This window comes from Raphanus sativus, unplaced genomic scaffold (assembly GCF_000801105.2).
Source record: "Raphanus sativus cultivar WK10039 unplaced genomic scaffold, ASM80110v3 Scaffold0228, whole genome shotgun sequence".
Taxonomy (NCBI): Eukaryota; Viridiplantae; Streptophyta; class Magnoliopsida; order Brassicales; family Brassicaceae; genus Raphanus; species Raphanus sativus.
In genome coordinates this window covers 24,427-49,010 of record NW_026615548.1, presented here as the reverse complement: position 1 = coordinate 49,010, position 24,584 = coordinate 24,427, and the positions used below count along the sequence as shown (strand labels likewise).

At 46.0% G+C, this 24,584-nt stretch overlaps 1 long non-coding RNA gene across 2 annotated transcripts; it reads right to left on the bottom strand.

Moving 5' to 3' along the window:
* Window positions 1–728: 728 nt before the first annotated feature.
* Window positions 729–1,530, bottom strand: LOC130501610 (uncharacterized). Of its 2 annotated transcripts, none has more exons than XR_008939817.1 (2): window positions 1,327–1,530; window positions 729–1,038 (listed from the first exon to the last, which is right to left on the bottom strand). It is a non-coding gene; the product is annotated as an uncharacterized LOC130501610 (long non-coding RNA). The 2 variants fall into 2 exon arrangements; XR_008939818.1 differs by lacking the exon at window positions 1,327–1,530 and adding an exon at window positions 1,113–1,243.
* Window positions 1,531–24,584: the final 23,054 nt, after the last annotated feature.

Here is a 24,584-nt window from a genome sequence, read left to right as displayed (position 1 = left end):
TATCGATCTGTTCCATAGGAGATAGTCAAGAGAATGCATAGTTCGAGTCCGAGATCCTACAGATATAATGGATTGGGCCGAAGCTAGGAGGCCCACAGCGACGTCAACAAGGTGGAAAAGCAGGTCGCCAAAGTCGAGAAGGTCGTAGAAGCAGTTACAAGAATAGCGGAGTCGAACCTATAAAAGGGAGAGGAGATCAAGGCTAAAGACACAGCGAAAACTCTAGAGAGAGAGCACACCACACATTTACATCTTTCTTACCTCGTTTAGATCTCATTCTTGATCGACCTCTTTGTTATAGTCGATCCTTAGCTATTCTTTGTACTCGACCTCTTAATCAATAAAAGTTCATTTTTGTCTACCGAATTCCGATTACATCGTTGTAGCCTACATCTTTTGTCACTTTTCTAGTTTAGTTACAAACACTACAAAATACTTAAGTGTATATTTTAGGTTCTACAGACTTTCCTCTTATTATAGCGTTTTCTGGATACTATTAAAAATTCGATATTATAGCGTTTATCATGTACTATAAAATAAGTTTTTAAAGCATTTTAATGCGTGCTATTATTTACTTTCTTATAGCTTTGTTTTGTCGCTATAAAGTATTTTATAAAACATAGATATTATTATTCTTATTTATATTTAACAATTATTAATATAAATTATTAATTAAATAATATATTTTAATCCAGATTAGATTAAAAATGATTTTTTATATTATTGGGTTTAAATAAAATTAGTATATTATTAAAAAAATTGTTTACAAATGAAACCGGTTTAGTTATTAAACCTGGTTTACAGATAAACCAGTTTCGAAATCTAAACCTAAAACACAAAATTAACCCTATCTACTTCACTGCCGTCAACTTGATTCTGAACCAACTCCATCAATCTCCGATCTTCCACCAGTAAACCATGTTCTTCAGTCTCCGCCGCATAAACCACACCACGACCATGCTTCCTGCATCTCAACCGAACGGCCACGCTTTCGTCAAGCTTTTTCTACCACCTCCGTCTTCGACAAAGTCTGAGAAACTAAGAAAAAAAAAGTTATATGAATGGAAAAAATTGAGAATAACATCTCGGTAGGAAGAACACAAGTATTATACCTTTCCTTATACTCTAGGTTTTACGGATCTACAGAAGTAAAAGACTCAGAAAAAGTCTTCGTCTTCACAAAACAGAAAAGATTTAAACTTTCATGGCAAATCCTTTACCAAAAAACAGAGACAAAATCAGAATAAAAATTGAATTGGAAACCGCCATTAAAACAAAGAATCTGAGATGAACTTGCTAAACAAGGGTAAATCTGAGATCTCGTACCCGTTCTTCTCGTCAACACAATGTCTTGTAACGTCTCTGGTTGGTGTTTGTTGGGGATGGATTGTAACCATCCATAAAGCTCAGCGAACAGAAGGCCCATTACCATTAATTGGGCAAAGATCAGTTCGAAAGCCGGCTTCTCTGAGCTGAGACTCGGTTCGTGACTACTTTAGTCGAACGACGAGTGACCGAGAGGATCCGACTCGACTGCTCGGGCCGAACAATGGACCTAATTAGGTCTTTAAGTCCAAAGGCCCACGAGAAAGGCGACGAGCTAGGTTAATGATAACCGACCTAAGAGACTATATAAGAGTTGAGGACAAGAAGAAAGGGTATCACCACTTTGACACACAGACTCGCGGCTAGATTAGGGTTTCCATTACTCTCTTTGTATCTCGCCGCTCTCTTGTACTTCCGGCTAGAAGCTCTCCGAGCACCGGCTAGCCGGCTTTCTTACTCTTGTACCCTCATTATTCCGACTCTAATAAAACGTCTCTGTTCGTCCCACTCTTGAGTTCTTTTACTTTCTGTTGACCAAACTCACCTTAAACAATTGGCGCCCACCGTGGGGCCTGATCAGAGTAACGTTTCTAGACCGATATGACGATTGGCGACTCGAACCCCGGTACTTCCGGCGAAGCAACCGAGCTTACGCCTCCGCCTCCTCCTCCTTTTCTCTCGTCGGACTTTATGAGCTCCGTGATGGCGCATCTCGCACATCAAGAAGAAGTCCCAAAACGACGAACGAGCAACTCGCAGCCCTAGTAGCTGCTCTCCCGCTCCTGCTGGGCCGACAAGTCGATCCCAGCCCGTCTGCCGCCATCTTTCGATACAAACCCTCCAACGCCGGCAGAAAAAACCATGCACTCGACAAAATCCGACCCTAACAGGCCTCCCGCCGCCTACCCTACTCCGACGACGGCAGACCCGACGACGATTCGCGAGATCGCCAAGCTCAAACTCAGTCTTCAACAGATGAGCTCGCAGATCCATCAAGCAACGAGCGCAGCTCCCCAACTCTGCAAAATAGAAAAGCTTTGCCTCCCTGAGTACAAACCTGGCGGCAACCCTGTCGAGCATCTAACAGCTTTCAACATAGCGATGGCCAGAGCTCGTCTTCCAACGAGGAGAAGGATGCATGATACTGTCAACTCTTCGTCGAAACACTGAACGAGCAGGCGCTAACCTGGTTCTCGCAACTCAGCGAGAACTCGATCAGAAGTTTCCGAGACCTGATGTGGTCATCAAACCAGTAGCTGAAACCGGAGGTCAACCAACCTGCCCAAACCGGCCACTTTGGAGGTACCAGCGACAGAGGTCCCAGTCCCAGGCGAATATCTCAATCACCAGAAGGTATTTTGTCATTAATCCAATTTTCCCAGAAGGCCAACTCATCAAGGATTCACTGAGACTTGGAATTACAAGAAAAGCTTCACGGAGGAAGAAGTTATGAATTTTACAAACCGGAGGTTCCCCAGCCCATCCATCTGCGAGTACCCGACTTTGAAGGAGATTCAAGCCCAATGAAGGAGCGGCCTGAACCAAAGCCGATCATAGGATTCAAGAGGGATCTCTCATCTTTCCAGGAAGCCCAATATCAGGAGAAATGGCCCGGAATTATGAAGTTATGATCCATTCTCCAAAACCGGTCAAACCAGTTGGAAGCTAACCGTTTCAATCAGCTTCAAACCAGACATTGGCGTCCAGGAGATCATTTCAACCAATCAGGAGGTATTGAAGAAGTCCTTAGCTACACCAGAGCCCAGGAGATCAGCTGGTTCAATGAAGAGTCACTTAAATCAAACCGGAGCTATTATGGCAAGATTGGACAATCTTTCGGTTTGATCATTTCCAAGTCATTCCAATCCGACCAGAAGACATCAGGACTAAACCAAGACGTCCAGGAGACATTAAAGCAGTCCAAGAAGGATTCCATGAGTTCATACCATGCACCAGCCCTCATTGGATCAGGAGGATCCACACTTACACCAAACTGCCTTATTTGGAGAATCTTGCAATAACGCTCCAACAGCTCTTTCTTCAGATCAGGCACGAAATCAGCTCATTCCAGACCATAAAGAAGATTCCCAGGAAGCTCACTTATCCCCTTAAACCATCCAGGTTCAAGAAGATATCAAGATACAAGATCATCTCTATGCAAAGGCCACAAATCAAGTTAAAGGCTAGTTTCATGGAGCCATCAAAGTCTTTGCTTCCAAGATTTTTATTTCAAGTTTATTTCTTCATTTAATCATTTTTAGACTGTTAGAGAGTCTCAAGGTCGAGCCTATATAAGCTCAGTAGTTGTCTTGTAATAAAACCACCCTTGAATTTTATGAATGCATTTGCAGTTTTTTCTAGTTTTTCTTAACTATTATCTAAGTCTTTTGAGTGTTGTGAGAAGCAGCTCTTGAGCAACCTGACTTATAAAGCCTCCTTTCACAGAGCTTTGTGGCGTCCTCAATCCCCCCATCATTTCCATCTACTGATTTGCCTTGAGAGAGACTTCAGTCCAGCAAGCAAATCCCATATCTATCCATCTTCCATCCATTGATCTTGTTGAGAGAGACTTCAGTCCAGCAACAAAGATCCCATCTCCATCAATCTATCCCTTTTCTATTTGTTTTAATTCATATTATCATTCTGATTCATATTCATATTTGCTTCTGTTTGCATCATAAAACTTATAAAAACTCATAAAAAGGTTTACTCTTGTTTCAGGTACCAATCCGAACTATTGGACTAAACGTCAGTTCCATATTTCCGGACAGCCTGACCCTTGCCCACAACATTTTGATATCAGAGCTCAAAGCTCCTGAATCAGGTCCATTCTATCCTTGCATCATTCATTTGCTTGCATTTGTTTTCATCTTAAATAAAAAAAAAACAGTTTTTGCATTGTTTTGTTCTTAAGAAAAGAAAAACAAAAGAGAAGAAGTTTCTTGCAATTGATTCACGAAAATTTTGAAAAGAAATCTCACATTGTGTTTGCATTCATTGCCCAGCTCCCTTGCCATATTTATATTTTGTGCATTCATTTAAAAAAAAAATTTGCATTTTGCATTTTTGACTCTTGCATAGAAAATTCAAAAAAAAAATTCAGCATTAGTTTTCTTTCCATATTTTCTTTTCATTTGTGTTAATTTTCATTCCATATTAGTTTCATTTCGAGTTTGCATTAAGAAACCAAAGAACAATCATTTTTGCATAGTTGATTTCATTTCGGTTTATATTTGCATATTTATCGGTTTTGTTTAAATTAGTTTGCATTGCTGTATTGTTATTTTTCTAAACCAGAACTTCCATATTCTTCACTTGATCTTTGAGAGTGTTTCAGGAAGTCATGGTAGGAGAAACACACGGACAAAGTCAGATGGCCAAGAAGAGCCAACATTTGACAGCTTTGCAAAAGGTTGAACAGATTGCTCCGTTGAGGAAAAGAAGAAAGGCACAAGGCCAACGTCCACAGCCAGGAGAAAGAAGATTTGGAGATGCACCAGAGGCTGTCTATGTCGAGCCCAAGCCACCAGATCCTTCAAGGATCAATCAAACCCCAATTTCTAAAACCCACAACCATCATGTTGTTAATTCTCGGTTTGATTATAACTCTTTTGCTGATAAAATTGAACTCTTAAAATTTTCAGGAAAAAGAGGTTATCTTAGATGGGAGAGGAACCTTGATGAATGGTTTCACTACAACAACATCTTGAAGGAAGAAAAGCTAGCTTATGCCATTGATCATCTAAAAGGAGATGCCTTTAAATGGTGGGTACAAGAAGAAGATGATAGGAGGTTTTACAAGGAGCCAACTATCAAAACGTGGAGAGCTCTTAAAAAAGCCATGAGACATGAGTTTGCACCAGAGTTTACAAGTTCTGAAATTAAGGAACTTTATCCAAGGAGGTATCCAACTCATGGTTCCAAAGAAGCTAGAAAAGTTGTTGCACAAGAGAGTAAGAGAGGCTGGTCTCAACAAGCCAACTTGCAACCAAACCAGGGGCACGCCATTGTCCAATGCCTAGACCAGAAAAGTGACATCCCAAAGGCCATGGAGAGTAGAAGTGTCAGCCAAAACACTTTGATCAGAACCAAAGCAAAACCATTGCTAGATACTATGCAAGTAAAGGCTGAGGTAAGTCCTATACTTGATAATTTGGTTTATGAATATTCTCCCACTGGTATGAGTCACTTGTCTTTGTCAAAGAATGTTAAGACAGGTCCTGAGGTCCAGCAAAATCCGAACTCCACATCCTTGTTTGAATCCAAAGTTCACAAAGAATTATTTCCAAGGAACAAGGAGATTTTAGACCTCAAAGAGGAGGACACACCAAGCCAAGGTAAGTCTTCTGATTTTAAAATTCTGAAAGATCAGACATGTTTTAAATGTCATAAAATAGGACACCTTGCTGAAGCTTGTCCCATTAAACATGTATTGAAAGAAACATCACTAGAAACTGAAACTGAAAATTTTAAAATAAGTGATAGTTTTATTCAATCTGATTTGTTGGTTCCAAATTCTTGTATAATGCACTTGTCTTTGTCAAAGGGTATTGTATCAGGAATTAAGGAGCATGAACTTAAAAGAGAGACCTATTCTACCCAGCATGGTATTGCTAAAGAGGAGGAAGCCATAAGTGAGGCTGGAAGAAATGATTTGTTGCTTAAAGTAGCAAAACCAGTAATCAAATTATCAAAACCAAGGTAAGTGTTTAACATCACCTTTAGATACTTGTTTAAATTTTTATATTCTTGGTACAGGGATACCAGATGAGAGCTCTATGCTTACTGAAGTGCCAAGGGCCGAGCCAGACCCTGAGATCAATCAAAATCCACACCACAAGTCACAGACCCTGAAGAAGCGGCCTGAACCAAAGCCGATCATAGGATTCAAGAGGGATCTCTCATCTTTCCAGAAAGCCCAATATCAGGAGAAATGGCCCAGAATTATGAAGTTATGATCCATTCTCCAAAACAGGTCAAACCAGTTCTACACCTGCCTCAATTGGAAGCTAACCGTTTCAATCAGCTTCAAACCAGACATTGGCGTCCAGGAGATCATTTCAACCAATCAGGAGGTATTGAAGAAGTCCTTAGCTACACCAGAGCCCAGGAGATCAGCTGGTTCAATGAAGAGTCACTTAAATCAAATCGGAGCTATTTATGGCAAGATTGGACAATCTTTCGGTTTGATCATTTCCAAGCCATTCCAATCCGACCAGAAGACATCAGGACTAAACCAAGACGTCCAGGAGACATTAAAGGAGTCCAAGAAGGGTCCATGAGTTCATATAATGCACCAGCCCTCATTGGATCAGGAGGATCCACACTTACACTAAGCTGCCTTATTTGGAGAATTTTGCAATAAAGCTCCAACAGCTCTTTCTTCAGATCAGGCACGACATCAGCTCATTCCAGACCATAAATAAGATTCACAGGAAGCTCACTTATCCCCTTAAACCATCCAGGTTCAAGAAGATATCAAAGATACAAGATCATCTCTATGCAAATACCACAAATCAAGCTAAAGGGCTAGTTTCATGGAGCCATCACAGTCTTTGCTTCCAAGATTTTTATTTCAAGTTTATTTCTTTCCTTTAGTCATTTTAGACTGTTAGAGAGTCTCAAGGTCGAGCCTATATAAGCTCAGTAGTTGTCTTGTAATAAAACCACCCTTGAATTTTATGAATGCATTTGCAGTTTTTTCTAGTTTTTCTAAAACTATTATCTAAGTCTTTTGAGTGTTGTTAGAAGCAGCTCTTGAGCAACCTGACTTATCAAAAGCCTCCTTTCACAGAGCTTTGTGGCGTCCTCAATCCCCCCATCATTTCCATCTACTGATTTGCCTTGAGAGAGACTTCAGTCCAGCAAGCAAATCCCATATCTATCCATCTTCCATCCATTGATCTTGTTTGAGAGAGACTTCAGTCCAGCAACAGATCCCATCTCCATCAATCTATCCCTTTTCTATTTGTTTTTATTCATATTATAATTCTGATTCATTATTCATATTTGCTTCTGTTTGCATCATAAAACTTATAAAAACTCATAAAAAAGGTTTACTCTTGTTTCAGGTACCAATCCGAACTATTGGACTAAACCTCAGTTCCATATTTCCGGACAGCCTGACCCTTGCCCACAACAAGACCTCTCGGCTGTATTTCTCAAGACCTACATCATGTCGCTAAGCGACCAACAACCGCTTCCATCTTGTGGAATATGGCACAAACAAAGGATCAAAGCCTCAAAGACTACATGGAAAAGTTCAAGACGATGGTTTCCAGAGTCGACGTTCCTGATCACATTGCTATCGACGCCCTAATGAATACCCTCCTCGTCAACTCGAAGTTTCGCAAGGACCTGTACTTCAATTCTACGACTTCGCTCCCCGACGCCATAGCCCGGTCTCACAACTTCATCCGAATGGAAGAAGACACCAAGGCGATAATCCGTAACCAAAACGCCGCCAAGCCAGCAGCATCCCAAAAGTGCAGGTGCTCGGACCGAGCCGCTCCAGCTCGCGCCAAAACGATGCAGGAAAGCAAAAAAGGCGCTCTCCTCTACGTCGTAGACGAGAACAATGCTCATGTTTCAACTTTGGTCGTGCACGGCAAAAAATGGAATATTTATCAGCAAGAAACCGATTCTCTAGATGCGTCTCCCAGCGCCCCGAGTGCTGGAACCGTGGCCAAAGTCGATTCGGCGATAGGACCGACCAGAACGCCCATCGACCTCACGAAGCATTGCAAGTATCACGACGTCAAGGGGCACGATACGACCGAGTGCAAATCCCTCTACGCCTAGTTCCTCTCCTCTATCGAGAGCGGCGATTACATGATCCAGCCTCCAAAACCCAAACCAAAGGCGAGAACAGTTGGAGCAGGAACAAAGACAAGAAGACTCAGCGAAAATCGCAGGGCAAAAACCGTAAAGGCGACCGACAGCCAAAGGACGCGGATAAGGCTACCCGAGAGACTGACGACGACGAAGATTCAGCCGATGACGATCAGCCGGCCAACCGCCAGCGCCCTCGAAGTAATCCACGTCCAACCACAAGGAGAGACCGAACCAGGATCCTCATCCGACGAATAGGACAACTTGAAAACCTCCCCAAGTGCCACGGACCTGCGTTCCTCCTCAAGAGAAAACTCGGATCTTCCGCTGAGGAAACGCCAGTCTCCTCTGATCTCCGCCTACAGATCGACTCGAACCGAGCCAAGAAAGCATCAGCACAAGGCTATCTCCACAGCAGCCCGCCGAAGAGCCGAACCGCGACCTACGAGAAAAATTAAACGCAAAAATTGGTGATCTGCGGACAACCGTCAACCGCAAGAAAAGGGATACAGCCAAAGCGAGTAGCGACCTTCGCGACGTGCTCCGCGCAAAGCGTGCACAAACCTGTCCTTGGATAAACGTTATTATGGGCGGATCGCCCCCTTGCGGCGACTCGGTTAGATCAGTCAAGGACTATCGCAGGCAAGCCACTACTTCCCAACGATGGCCCCAAAAGCAGGCAAACGATCAGCCGATCACCTTTTCGTCTGACGACACACTCGGCGTGCATCTCCCTCACAACGATCCCCTGCTCGTCGTGCTCGGCATTGACAAGTACGACGTCACGAAAGTGCTCATCAACACCGGTAGCTCGGTCGATATCATCTTTCGTGAAACCCTTGTGAAAATGGGGATCGATCTCAACGACGTCAAGCCTTCTACTCGGACCCTGACAGGATTCAACGGATCTTCCGAAATAATCGGCGGCACGATCCGCCTCGCGGTTCATGCATGCGGAGTCACGCGAACGGTCAAGTTCTTCCGTGGTCGGCTCCAAAGCTCCTTATCACGTTATACTTGGCACCCATGGTTACATTCGATGCGAGCAATCGCATCAACATACCATCAGTGTGTTAAGTTTCCAGGATCCGACGGATCAATCAAAAACTCTGAAGGGGGACCAGCAGGCTGCACAAGATCTCTTGATCGCCACGGTTAAGATTCAGCGCTCCCAGTCGCTTGTCAACTAAATTCTCTCCCCTAGCGAGCAAATTTTGTCCGCAAATGGAAGAGTTTCTAGAAGTATCGGTCGATGACTCGGACCCAAGCAAAGTCGTCCGAGTAGGCGCGTTTCTATCCGACGAAATGCAAACAGAAGATCCTCGTGTTTCTAAAGCAAAACTTGTCCTCATTCGCTTGGACAATGTCCGATATGAAAGGAATCGACCCAGCCATCAACAACTCACGAGCTTAACGTTGACCCCAATTTCAAGCCCATCGCGCGAGAAGAGAAGAAAGTTGGGCCCCGATCGATCCAAGGCAGTCGCAGAAGAAGTCGAGTGTCTACTCGGCGCCGGCTCGATTACTGAAGTCCGTTACCCGGAATGGCTCGCCAATCCGGTGATCGTTAAGAAGAAGAACGGTAAATGGCGCGTCTGCGTCGATTTTACCGACCTCAATAAAGCATGTCCTAAGGACAGCTATCTGTTGCCCAGCATCGATCGCCTAGTCGAATCGACAGCCGCAACGAGATGCTGATGTTTATGGATGCCTTCTCGGGCTACAACCAGATCCTGATGCACCCGGACGATCGGGAGAAAACCGCATTCATTACTGATCGAGGAACTTACTGTTATAAGGTGATGCCTTTCGGACTTAAAAACGCTGGAGCAACCTACCAGCGGCTTGTCAATCGGATGTTCGCCGACCAGCTGGGAAAGACTATGGAGGTCTACATTGATGACATGCTCGTCAAATCCCTCCGAGCTGACGACCACCTAGTGCACTTGAAGGAATGCTTTGAGATCCTAAACAAGTACGGGATGAAGCTGAATCCCGCTAAGTGCACCTTCGGCGTCTCCTCGGGCGAATTTCTCGGTTACATCGTCACGCAACGAGGAATAGAAGCCAATCCGAAGCAAATCTCAGCGGTCCTTGATCTCCCAAGTCCAAGAAACTGCCGCGACGTGCAGAGACTAACGGGACGCATCGCCGCACTCAATCGCTTTATCTCCCGATCTACCGAAAATTGTCTCCCCTTCTACGACCTCCTCCGAGGAAACAAGAAGTTCATTTGGGATGACAAGTGCGAGGACGCCTTCACTCAACTTAAGCAGTACCTGACGACTCCTCCCGTCTTAGCCAAGCCGGATGTTAGAGACGTCCTATCCCTCTATATCGCAGTCTCTTCAGCAGCAGTCAGTAGCGTCCTAATCAAAGAAGATCGCGGCGAGCAGCGTCCGATTTTTACACAAGCAGAAGGATGACTAGTCCGGAAACCAGATACCCAACTCTTGAGAAACTGTCCTTGGCCGTCGTCGATTCTGCGAGGAAGTTGCGACCTTACTTTCAATCACACTCCATCGAAGTGTTAACCGACCAACCGCTCCGCACCGTCTTGCAAAATCCCAACAGAGCCGGCCGGTTGACTAAGTGGGCGATTGAACTGGGCGAGCTCGACATTGTGAGGGATTAAACTCACCTCCTGATTTTAGGTCAGGTTATAGTTTAGGAAAGGATTAGGGAAAGATAATCGTGGGCTGAATCCCGTAAGAACTTGTAGAATGAATGATGATTTGTATTGATAATGTGGTAAAAGAATGGTTACAAAGATGTTTCTCTGATGATTACAAAGATAGCAAAAATGTTTAAAAGATGATGTCAATAATCGTCCCCATGAATAAGGATGATTTTCTCTTTAAATAGCCTCAGGCTCCGTCGGTTGCTACCAACAGGTTCCCGAGATCCTCTCCGTGATTTGAGGGATTTGTAACAGCTTCCCTTTGACCGGGTCCTGCGCCTATTTACTTGTCCACGAGCTACCTCTTTGACCGGGTCCTGCGCCTGTTTACTTGTCAACGAGCTGCCTCTTTTCCTTGACCTCTCTGATGAACATCTCCAGCTCACAGCCTCCGGATCTGACTTAGCTGTTTTGAAGATTGAATTCATGATGGGCCTTTCACGGCCTGTTATCATTTCTTATTGTCTATCACTAGCTAGAGGGTCATATTTGGGCCCAACAGTTGCCCCCAGCTTTCGAGATAAGATTCCTTATCTCGGAAGCTAGACCTAGCCGCCGAGCATCAATCTTTTTGTTGAGATCTCGAGCAACAGTTATCTTTATTGAAGATTCCTTTGCTTAATCTGATGGCTACGATTGCGTATGAAAAGGAGCAAGTATCCGACTTCTCGGCCAGCAAGCTTCCCATTCCTCAATTCTCAGAGAGTTCAGGTACTTTCGAGATTAACATGTTTAATCTATCCTTTTCCGGAGAGTATGGTTCTAACTTAGGTTTGGTGGGCCCTGATTCAGCTCCAGTCGAGACGTCCCAGATGGGCGATGACAAGGAGGCAGATGAGGGAGATCCAGCCAAAGAAAGTGATCCAGTCGAGGGAGACAAGGATGTCGGGATGAGCTCCCGTGATAATGATGTCTAAGAGCTGCGGCTCTTTTTGAATTGTAATGTTGCTTTTCATGACTTTTGCCCAATGGGCTTTGTTTACGTTTCAGACTTATAGCCTGAGGAGGCTTTTAAACCTTAGGGTCTTCTGAACCCTCGTTAGCCTGGGAGGCTTTTAAACCCTTTTATTCAAATTTCGGTTTTGTTTTTCGTATTAAGTCATTTGACTTGGTTTGATCGTTTCTTGGATGAGATTGACTTTTGTCAAGTGGAAGTTTCGGTTAGGACATGTATCGTGATTATTATATACAATGTCTAATGACTTATCAGGTCTCGAAGATTTCGAGTGTATTCGATTATGAGGATCCTTAGAAGGAGTTCCTGAAATATTGATTAGCTCCGGGTTTTTAGGAACCTGAGCTACCCTGAAGACCTTAGGAGGGGGTTCATGGGAACCTGAATTCGTTTGTGGGATTTTAAGACCCATTGAAGTTTGCTTAGGATTTTAAGACCTTTTGAGATTTATAAGGATTTTAAGACCTTTTGAGATTTGATAAGGATTTTAAGACCTTTTGGGATTTGATAAGGATTTTAAGACCTTTAGTGGTTTCTAAGGATTTTTAAGACCTTAGATTTAGGTTTGTCGAAGTTTGATTTCGCCTGAAGGATTTAAGACCTTCGAGGTTACTAAGGATTTAAGACCTTAGGTTCAGGTTCGTGGAAACCTGAGTTTGTTGGAAGGATTTTAAGACCTTCGAGATTACTGAGGATTTTAGGTTCAGGTTGACGGAGACCTGAATTTGTTCGAAGGGTTTTAAGACCTTAGGTTCAGGTTCACGGAGACCTGAATTTGTTTGAAGGGTTTTAAGACCTTAGGTTCAGGTTCACGGAGACCTGAATTTATTCGAAGGGTTTTAAGACCTTAGGTTCAGGTTCACGGAGACCTGAATTTATTCGAAGGGTTTTAAGACCTTGGTTCAGGTTCATTGAGACCTGAATTTGTTCGAAGGATTTTAAGACCTTAGGTTCAGGTTCATTGAGACCTGAATTTGTTCGAAGGATTTTAAGACCTTAGGTTCAGGTTCGTAGAGACCTGAGTTTGTTCGAAGGATTTTAAGACCTTAGTTCAGGTTCGTAGAGACCTGAATTTGTTCAAAGGGTTTTAAGACCTTGGGTTCAGGTTCGTAGAGACCTGAATTTGTTCGAAGGTCAAGTTATCGAAGATAATTGCTTTATTGATAATAGGATACATGGTATCACAATAATCATACAATCGCTGTTTGGGCTATATGTTCTCAAACATATGCCCCCTTTCGTCATGGTGGAAAGAGTGTTAAAATGAGATTGGGGTTGCACTCATAACACAATTGCCTACGTACCCAGTCAAGGGGTCAAGCCTAACGTAATTCGAGGAATTTAAGTACCTAATGATAGTATTTCTTCAGATTTGTGGCATTCCACGATCTGATTTCAGGTACTCCGGTTCGCACCTTCAGGAGCTTATAGACGCCAGGTCGTACCACGTGGATATCCGGTAGGGACCTTCCCAATTGGTTCCTAACTTCCCAGCATCTGGTTCCTTGGTTCCTTCGAAAACTTTCCTAAGTACTAGGTCACCTACAACGAATTGTTGGGGCCTGACTTTGGAATTGTAATGTCGGGCCATTGCTTGCTGATAGTTTTGAATCTGAAGCAAAACTTGGTCTTGTCGTTCCTCGATTAAATCGAAGCTGTCTGATAAGAGCTGGTCGTTAGCTTCGGGATCAGACGTACAGAGCTCTCGACGGAGGCTCCCAGTGGAGGTTTCCGCCGGAACGACAGCTTCCATTTCGTAGGCTAAAGAGAAAAGGGTTTCCTCTGTAGCCTTTCGGGGTGGTTCGTCATGCCCAAAGTACTTCAGGTATCTTTTCAGACCAGGTTTTCTTGTTGGTTCCGAGGCGTTTCTTGAGGTTTGCTAATATTGACTTATTAGCAGCCTCCGCCTGACCGTTTCCTTGAGGTCGTCGAGGTGTTGAGAAGGTCAGGCGAATATTCCATTTGTCGCAAAATATTTTGAAGTCGTGGGATATGAACTGTCCTCCATTGTCGGTTACGATTTCATATGGGACGCCGTGTCTACACAATGATCTTTCCACACGAATCGTTCGACTTCGACTCTGGTTATCTGTTGGAAAGCTTCAGCCTCTATCCATTTCGTGAAGTAGTCTGTTAGACTAAGAGGAAGCGTAGCTTCTTTTTCCACTTCCTGACGCTACTAGTGGTCCTACGATGTCCATGGACCACCTCATAAAATGGGTAGGGGCGGATATGTTGGGAAGCTTTTTCCGCAGGTTGGTGTATAATCGGTGCATGCCTCTGGCATTTATCGCATGAAGAGGAGTAGACCTCGCAGTCTGCAATAATGGTAGGCCAGAAATAGCCCTGTCTTTTGATTCTGATAGGCTAGAGCTCTTCCTCCAGAGTGGTTTCCGCAGGAGCCGTCGTGCATTTCTTCATGAGTCTCATAGCAACGAGGCCATGGACGCATTTTAGGTAAGGTCCGGAAATGCTTCGTTTGTGGAGGAGAGACTCGATTATGCAGTATCTCGCGCTTAATGCTTTGAGCTTTCGAGCCTCCCATTTATTGGGTGGAATCTTCCTTCCAGGATGTATTGCGTGATTGGAATTCTCCAATCCTCTCTCCCTACAACTTTGTTATGAAGAGACGAGGGAGGTTCCTGTTCGGGACCTGGTGTCGTGGTGCCCCCGGAGGTATTCGTAGGATTAGGCTCACGGGAGTCTAAATTCCGAGGAATACCTCCAATTCTTCATTATTCTCCGGGGTCTGGACGGTGCCCCCATATGAATTTTGGAGGGCTAACGGCTTTCTGGTTTTAACTCTGCAGACGAGTGGGTCTGAGCTGGTGCCCGGAGGTATTCGTGAGATTAGGCTCACGGAGTCTGAATTTCGAGGAATACCTTCCGTGTTTTGGATTGTGCTCCCGGAGGTATGCTTTTTGGAGCTACGTATTTTGGCTTTTGGGAACCAGAATGTTGTAAGAACTTGGGTAGCTACCGTTTCAGGGCAGGTACCTTCGGGTTGCTCTTTTAGCTTGCTGTCTATCTCAGCTTTAGTAGCTATGTCGATGCTTGGTTTTTCGATTCCTTCTACGGGTATGATCCGTTTTACGAGGGGGTCTGATGTGGAGGCTAAAGCAGCCAACGCATCTGCTGAGGAGTTCTCTCCTCGTGGGATCCTTGTTAGCTCGAATTTGTCGAACTGCTTAGTGAGGTTCTGGACGACTTCGAGATATGCCCCCATTCTTTCGTCCCTCGTTTCATATTCCCCGTGAAACTGGCTAGCTACTAGCTGTGAATCACTATAAGCGTTTAGCTCTCGAATTCCGAGGCTTAGGGCGAGTTTCAACCCTGCGATTAGTGCTTCATATTCAGCTTCGTTGTTTGAGGCGCTGAATCCGAGCCTATATGACTGCTCGATGGTTTCTCCTGCTGAAGAAGTCAGCCTTAGACCGACACCCGGAGCCCTGTTTGATGAGGCTCCGTCGACATACAGGCTCCACTTTGGAGATTCCGTTTCGGAGTCTAATTGCTCGGATGCTAGCTCAATGACAAAGTCGGCAAGGACCTGAGCCTTCGCTGCTGCTCGAGGTCTATACTCAATGTCGTATTCACTGAGCTCTATGGCCAATCGCCCTGACTGGCTAGGGCTGTGCAATATCATTCGTAATGGTTGTGAGGTCATTACGACGATTGAGTGCGATTGGAAGTAAGGTCGCAATTTTCTGGCAGCTGTTACGACTGCTAGCGCTAATTTTTCCATTGCAGGGTACCTTGTTTCGGCGTCTATCAACTCTTGCTGGTGTAATAGACAGGTCTTTGTTCGTTTTGTTCTTCTCGTACCAGGACACCGCTAACTGCAGCAGTTGATACGGCGAGGTACAGGTACAGTGGCTCTCCTACTACAGGTTTGGATAGGATCGGAGGTTCGGAGAGGTAAGCTTTCAATTGTTTGAAGGCTTCCTCACATTTCTCGTCCCATAAGAACTTCTTATTATTTCTTAGAAGTTTGTAGAATGGGAGGCACTTATCGGTGGACTTGGATATGAATCGTTTAATGCTGCGATTCGTCCAGTCAATCTCTGTACCTCTCTGGTTGTCTTAGGTGACGGCATTTCTAGGAAGGTTGCTATCTGCTGCGGGTTGGCTTCAATGCCTCTTTCGGTTACGAGATAGCCAGGAACTCGCCTGAGGGTACCCCGAAGGTACATTTAGTGGGATTGAGCTTCATATCGTATTTATTGAGGATATCGAAGCATTCCCTTAAGTGGGAGATATGGTCTTCTCCAGCTGAGGATTTGACTAGCATATCGTCAATATAGACCTCCATGGTTTTCCCAAGTTGCCCAGCAAACATCTTATTTACTAGCCTCTGATAGGTAGCTCCTGCGTTCTTTAATCCGAATGGCATAACCTTGTAACAATAGGTTCCTCGTTCGGTTATGAATGCAGTTTTCTCCTGGTCCTCAGGATCCATCATGATTTGGTTGTACCCTGAGAAGGCATCCATGAAGGATAGGAGTCGATGGCCAGCTGTTGCTTCAACCAGGCGGTCGATGTGAGGTAACGGGAAGCTGTCTTTAGGACAAGCCTTGTTTAGGTCGGTGAAGTCTACACAGATTCTCCATTTCCCGTTTTTTCTTCTTTACAACTACCGGGTTAGCTAACCAGTCAGGGTAGTGTACCTCTCGAATGGACCCAGCTTTCGTAAGTCGGTCAACTTCGTCGTTAACAGCTTGAGCCTTTTCGAGGCCTAGCTTGCGACGCTTTTGTTTGATCGGTTTGAAAGTGGGGTCTACTTTTAGTTTATGGGTGGTGACGTTCGGATCTATGCCTTTCATGTCATTGGTGGACCATGCAAAGGTTTTGACATTGCTTTTCAGGAAGTCAATGAGCTCCTTTTTTGTCTCAAGAGGTAGCTCGGATCCGATGCTCACCTGTCTTTCAGGATCTGAGTCGTCATGCAAACTTTTTCGGTGAGGTTCTTGGGGGGACCTCGAATATTTTGTTGCATTTCGCGACCCTCCTGGATCTGTAATTGCTATTGGGGGGACTTTTTGAGGATTTCGAATCCTCCCAAGTAGCAGATCCTGGATATCTTCTGGCTACCGTGTACGGTAGTTATCCCTTCAGGTGTTGGGAATTTCACACATTGATGATAAGTCGAGGCTACTGCCTTCATTTGTGGATCCAAGGTCTTCCCAATATCGCATGAAACGGGGAAGGTCTGTCGATGACTACTAAGTTGGTCATTTTCATTATCCGCCAGCTATGACTGGGAGCTTGATAGTCCCAATGAAGTAGCTGTTTCTCCGGAGAAGCCTACGAGATTAGCTTTTTGGCCAATAATTTCGTAGTCGTCTATTTCCATCCCTTTTAGGGTGTTGTAGAAAATAAGGTCAACAGAGCTTCCTGTGTCTATCATGAGTTTAGGGACCTCGTATCCTGCGATGTTCAGGGTGACGATCAGCGCATCATCGTGAGGTCTGTCAAGGTTTGAGGTCTCGCTTTCCCAGAAAGAAATCTTAGTATTGGACTCGGGTTAGGAGGCTTAGGTCCAGTGTTAGACACAGCCTTCCGTACGTGATTCTTAATGGAGTTGACGGAGTCTTGACATATATCTGATCCTCCAAGGATACAGTCCACCCTCGAGTCGGGGCTCGATTGAGGGGACGGTTTGCTCAAGAGAGCTTCGACTTGTAAACTTTTTCCTTGGGGGAATTTTCCAAGAATCATGTCGACTCTTTTCTTGGGAGCTGGAGGTGGCGAATCGGTTCCTTCTCAGGTGACCTCTCGCGTTTTGGAGAGGTGTCTCTGGGACCTCTTTTCTGATAAGGTGGTGGTTTTTAAGGTCCACTCCCTTTATTTCTCCGGCTGCGAATTTAGCTGCCAGTTGTCGTTGGAGGTCCCAACATTCCTCGGTTGAGTGCCCTTCTCGATCATGATAAGAGCAATGTTTGTTTTATCAAAGCCCTTTGACCAGGGAGTTTTGTTTGCTGCGGCGACAGGTTTCTCTTCCTTGTCTTCCTCGATTGCATAGGAATGTTCTCCCTGAGTTTGATTGTTTCGGGGTTCCCCTTTTATGAGGTCCCTTTGCCTCAGAGGATTCACCTTTCGAGTGATTCTGAGGCTTTGTGGAGTTTATCCAGTGCAGCTGTCTCCTCCTCCAAAGTAATGTATCTGGTGGCTTTATGAAGAGCATCATCGATAGTTGGAGGAGTATTGAGTGTTAGCTCCGACCAGAACTTCGATTTATAGAACAGACCTCTCCTAAGAGCCTCGATGGCGACTAGGTCGTTAGGATTCGAGAGCTTAGTTCTTATTGCCCTGAATTTCTCGATGTAGACTCGTAGTGAGTCCCCAATTCCTTGTCTGACCTTCCAAAGGTCGGCCTCAGAGGCTTGCTTCAGGATATGGGTCGAGTACTGCTTCATGAAGGCACTAGTTAACTGATCGAAACTATCTATCGAGGCTGGTTCGAGACCAGAGAACCACTCAAGGGCTGTTCCGACCAAGTTTTCGGCGAATGTCCTGCAGTAACCTGCTTCACATTCTTCCTGTGTAAAATGGGCTTCACGATAGCCAATCGGAAAGCTCTCAAATAGGCCTTTGGGTCAGAGGTCCCATCATACTCGGGAATTCTGATTTTTCGGGTATCTCTTATGTAGGAGCTGGCAATTCTGTCAGTGAATGGAGTTCCACGGGTTTCTTCGATCAAGCTATCGATTTCGGGAGCTGAGCTCGTAGCTTTATGGACTTGAGCTCCCAATTTTTGGAGAGCTGCGTGAGTTCGTTCCATATATCTACGGATAGCTTCAGGTCCTTCTAAGGGAAGGACATTTGGGTCGTTATTAGGTACCCGCGGGCAGGTTCCTGACGGAATCGTGTTGGCTCATCTTCTGCAGTTGGTGGGCTAAGTCGCTCACCAGCTCTTGGGTTATCGGAGGCTACCCTTCGATTCCCGTCCCCATTCGGGGTTGAGCTTCTGGTTTGATAAACCGAGGCTGATGTTCTGCCCCCGGATGGGAAGGATACTCCTGCTCCGGACCTAAAATCAGGCGGCGGAGGAGGTAAGCGAGTGCTCCGGTCAGCAATCTGACTGGGTGTGGAGCTGGTTGTCGCTACGTTACTTCCCATAGCACTGGAATAGGTGGGTTAAACACGGGAGCTGCCCCAGTATGAGGTGTCTGGAAAGCAGATCCCCGTCCTTCCGGAGCAGTGTTATCAGGGAAAAGTCTAAACGTCCTCGGGGGAATGAGGGATCTGTCAATCGATCTCGAAAGTGACCCCCGGAGCTTGACGTTGCGGTGGTTGGGTTGTTGTGTCTAGAGATCTGTTATCTCTTCGAATCGTTGCTGTCGAACAGCTAGCTGATGCATCGTACGCTCACTTTCCTGAGCTTTGTCTACTAGTTGCATCATCATCTGACGAATCTCAGAGAGCTGAGCCTCCGTTTGATTCGGAACGGCTTGCTGCTGAGGATTCTCGGTGATTGGAAGCCCGGGGACGGTTCCACTTGTCGATCTCGGGTTAGTAGCTCCGGTTACGGTCTGGCTCGTTCGAGCGTTAATCGAAGCTGTTGCCCAGATCGGTGGTCGCCACGTCGAGGCTCCGAGGTTACAAGGGTAGAGCCTCCATCGTTCGGTGAGCCATCGCTCTGAATCGGGAGGTTAAGGTCAGACGGATTTGTTGTCTGATCGGTAGGATTCATCCTCAAGTTAGGGTAAGGGATTCGATTGTTTCTTCCCACAGACGGCGCCAATTGTGAGGGATTAAACTCACCTCCTGATTTTAGGTCAAGATAATCGTGGGCTGAATCCCGTAAGAACTTGTAGAATGAATGATGATTTGTATTGATAATGTGGTAAGAATGGTTTACAAGAGATGTTTCTCTTGTGATGATTACAAAGATAGCAAAATGTTTAAAAGATGATGTCAAATATCGTCCCATGAATAAGGATTGATTTTCTCTTTAAATAGCCTCAGGCTCCGTCAGTTGCTACCAAACAGGTTCCCGAGATCCTCTCCGTGATTTGAGGGATTTGTAACAGCTTCCCTTTGACCGGGTCCTGCGCCTATTTACTTGTCCACGAGCTACCTCTTTGACCGGGTCCTGCGCCTGTTTACTTGTCAACGAGCTGCCTCTTTTCCTTGACCTCTCTGATGAACATCTCCAGCTCACAGCCTCCGGATCTGACTTAGCTGTTTTTGAAGATTGAATTCATGATGGGCCTTTCACGCCCTGTTATCATTTCTTATTGTCTATCACTAGCTAGGGGGTCATATTTGGGCCCAACAGACATCACGTATAAATGCCGACAGCGCCAAGTCCAAGTTCTCGCTGATTTCCTTGTAGAGCTCACACCCGGATCTTGCACAGGATCTCGACATTCCAAGCCCCAACTGGATTCTAACACGTAGACGGGTCGTCAACGAGCAAAGGATCAGGTGCAGGAGTCAACTTCAGTCACCTACGGGAGAACTCATTCGACAATCTTTCAGTTTCGGTTTCCCGGCCTCCAACAATGAAGCAGAGTACGAATCACTGATCGCGGGCCCCGTCTCGCCCTAGCCGGTTAAAGCCAAACGTTTGAGCGCTTATTGCGACTCGCAGCTCGTCGCTAGTTAGTTTAGCGGCGACTACGATGCCCAACGACCGAATGGATGCATAATCTCGAGTAGTCCAAGAACTTGCCAAGGAATTCAATTTCTTCGAACTTACTAAGGTTCCCCGAGGAGAGAACGTTTGCGCCGACGCGTTCGCTGCACTCGGGAGAAAACTCCATGACCAGTCAAGAAGACAATCCCCATACATCGAATCGATAGACCGAGCATCAACGCTCCTTCCGAGGAAAGTCCTCCCGACGCACCAATCTCCGCAGCAACTCGGCGATCCACTGACGATCCAACGACACCGGAGATGCCCGATTGTGATGAAACCCTGATCGATTGGCGAGCAGAGTTCCTCGATTCTCATCCGCGAAAAGTTGCCAACCGATAAATGGGCAGCAAGGCGCCTGAAGAGACGCAGTGCCCATATGTTGTTATGGACGATGAACTTCACCGAGTAACTGCGAACAAGGTACTCCTGAAGTGCATCCAAGGTGATGAAGTGCGACGAGTAATGGCAGAAATGCATGACAGAGCAGGAGGAAACCATTCGGGAGGCCGAGCTCTCGCCCCCAAGGTTCGGAACTCAGGCTTCTTTTGGCCATCCATGAACACCGACTGCGAAGCGTATGCCCGTCGGTGCGATAAATGCCAGCGCCACGCCCCGAGTATCCACAGCCCTACCGAGCTGTTGCGGACATCTGCAGCTCCGTATCCATTCATGCGATGGGGCATGGATATCATCGGACCGATGCCGAATTCCCGCCAACGTTGCTTTATCCTGGTCCTCACCGACTATTTCACTAAGTGGATCGAAGCTGAAGCCTTCTCCCAGGTGACAGAAAAGGAAGTCCGCACCTTCGTCTGGAAAAATATCATTTGTTGTCATGGCTTACCCTACGAGATCGTGACGGACAATGGCTCTCAAATCATGTCTGAGAACTTCAAAGGAATTCTGCAACAAGATTACCCGCAAGGAAACGGACAGGCGGAATCCTCCAATAAGAATTATCGTCGATGGGATCAAGAAACGGCTTGACCTTAAGAAAGGCCACTGGGCCGACGAACTGGACGGTGTCCTCTGGTCGCATCGGACGACTCCTCGCGGTGCGACCAGATCCACCCCCTTCTCCTTGCTTACGGGATGGCAGCGATGGCCCCCTGCAGAAGTCAAACGTGACGAGTCTTCGCCGCGCCAAGATGCCTCAGTTCGTCGAACTCAACCGGGACATGCTCCTCGACGCCCTCGACGAATTCGAAGAGAAACGCGATCAGGCACTCCTCCGGATCCAGAACTATCAAAACCAGATCGAAATTTACTACAACAAGAAGGTCAAAGCGCATCCTCTCGAACTCGGTGATCTTGTCCTCCGGAAAGTTTTCGGAACACCAAGGAGCTGAACGCTGGAAAGCTAGGAACCAACTGGGAGGGACCTACAAGATAACTCGAGTCGTCAAAACCCGGCGTCTACCGACTCGAGACTTCCCGCGGAGAGGCAGTCCCATGAGCTTGGACTCAATGCACCTTCGTTGTTTCTACACAGTAGGAGCAAACAATGCACTCCTTGTCTCTCTCTTCCCGAAACTAATACGAGTGAATGACCAGCAGGTCACTGTTCACCTTAAAAAAAGAACCGAGTAGATGCACCTAACAGTCACTTCTACTCGTCCGAGTGAATGCGCTACCACAGCCACTTTCACTCGGTCAAATGAACTACGAAAGGCTTGATCCTCTTCCGAGGTACGTAGGCATCCTTCACAGGGTCCATCACCAACCAAACACGAAGTCCAAACCTTTTTACACAGGAATGCTGAACAGTCACTTTCTCTGAGCAAACGATGCCAGCCCCTTTTCCAAGCGGAGCACGAGCACTCGCCCAAATTAATCGACTGGGTCTTGTCAGACATCAGTCGAAGGGAATAACAGCCCTGCGTCACCTATGCGTCGCGCATTGACCGACTATCTGATGGAAATTTAGACCAAGTCTAACCAAAGAACGATGGTTTGGCCGACCAATAGTTCTCTTGGTTATTGCACTGCGTCTCGAAACCTTTCATCGGGAATTCAATAGAACGATTAAGTTCTTTGTATTTACTTAAACAACTGCTTGTAAAAGTTCCGTGGAATAAGCAAAAATATAAACGAGCAACTGCCTTTAATCTTATGTTCTTATCTGAAAAGGGGGGGGGGGAACTCGCTGGCAAACGCGAGTAACCGCCCGCATGAATCTATTGCTCGGTTAAAGACAAAAGAACAAAAAATAATTTATATATTTCTAAGTTTGGACAACTTACTGAAATATATAAGAAACGTTCAAGTCTAAATAAAACCAAAGGCAATGATACAACAAAAGGCCTTAGCCGAAAAAGAAACAGTTTTAAACAAACAAGGCGAAAGGCCGAAAACTTCTACAATAAACATATAAATCATCCCGAGATAAGGGGATCCTTCTCAGAACGTTCTCCGCTCGCGCCAGCTCGAGTGACGGCGAGTCGGTGACATCAACCACCTTAGTCGGCGTGATGGAGATAAACCTCTACTAAGCGAATGAAAACGAATTAAGATTCCTCAAAAACGCTGAATAGAAGAAAGGAAGAATAAGAGACCTACGTTGTCTAATCCGATCGATCGATTCACGGACCTTTCCTTAAAGAGAAGTTATCCAATGATCTTGCTTCTGCGACGCGACCGCGAGCACTCTCCAGAAACTCTTCCTCGTACTCCTTGGTATTCGAGTGACCGACTGCAAAAGTGGACAAGATAAGATGGTTAGATGCATGAGGCAATAAGGAACTGATGGACATTCTATAACCGATCTCTTGTTCCATAGGATGAGAAACTAGTCTTCAGCGGCTCCTCGAAGCTGCCCGATCGGACTTAACGTAAAAAGTACGATCGCTGCCAGTTATTCGTCTTGCTCGGGTAGCCTGTCGCCACGTTATAATTGGGGCATATCTTCAAGCGATATCAAACCTGATCTATCTTCACCGAGACTAGCTCCTCGAATGCTCGAACATTGAGAACAAGGCCGGCCTCCGCCCAATGACTACAAGCGCGACTGCTAGTCGCCAAGCGCCATTTAGGAACTGACTAAGAGCAGCTCCTCGGCGCATCGTGTAGGCAGTGACGAGTCGTGGTATCGGAACCATAGCTTCGTGTCGCCTCGAAGTACGACTCGTACACACACTGATATCCCTTCGGAGGAGACCAAGGCCTTTGATCCTTCCTCGGGATTATGAACGTAACCCTAGTCGCCTTGCGACTCGCAGAAGTTTTGACACCGAATCAAAGGTAGACCATGTCGGGCCGACGTTCGGCAGTCTTGTCCTTCAACTACCGAGGGACGAATTCGTTCCGGGCCAAGCCTACGCTGATCCTTGAAGATACCACCCGGGTAAAAGCAGCTAGGAAACCATCGACTCGGTGGTCGGATCATGGCCATCGTCGTCACCACGAGATGCGACCATCGACTCCGAGACGAGTAATCGCTGCTCCCGACTCATGTTCACCGTATCCATCATCGCCTCGCGATGGGCCGCCTCTGCGCTACCGTCCGATCCGCGGACTGTCTCTAGATCGCTATCGGAGCCAACCGTGCTCGCAGTCATCTTTCCTTCTGTTCCCGAGAAAGTCTTTTGCTCGTCGACATACCGAGTAAGGAAACTAAACTAGAGAGCAGAAGCTAGAGAGAGAGAAAGGATAGAGAGAGAAAGTACCTGATGACTGATAGAAGAATGAGAGATCTCGAAAGAAGTCTCTTATTTATAGAGGGTGAGACGCGCTTCCCACGAGGCGCCATCATTAGCCCTACGCGGGCCTAATTGGGCCTGTCGGTGGGCTCGCGCGTCGCCTTCAAACGCGACGGTTCGGCTTCTCGACGAAAAACTCTAGCGATGTTTTGGCTTCCTGATCGAAAAACCGGCGACGGTTCGATGTCACATCACAAACCAAAATGAAATCGATTTGTCGGTTTAGGAGGACTACTGTGTGAGATATCAAGCACACGACAGGTCAGTTACTCGCGTAAAAAGATCCGAAAAATCTCTCCACCCAGCGGCTTCTCGATGAAATTAAGGAATCAACGTTGAACCTCCTGTTCTTCGAGCCCTAACTAACTAATTCGTTGCGACCGATTGCTCGGCTCGACAACGAACTAGGAAGGGACTTACTGTTGGGGATGGATTGTAACCATCCACAAA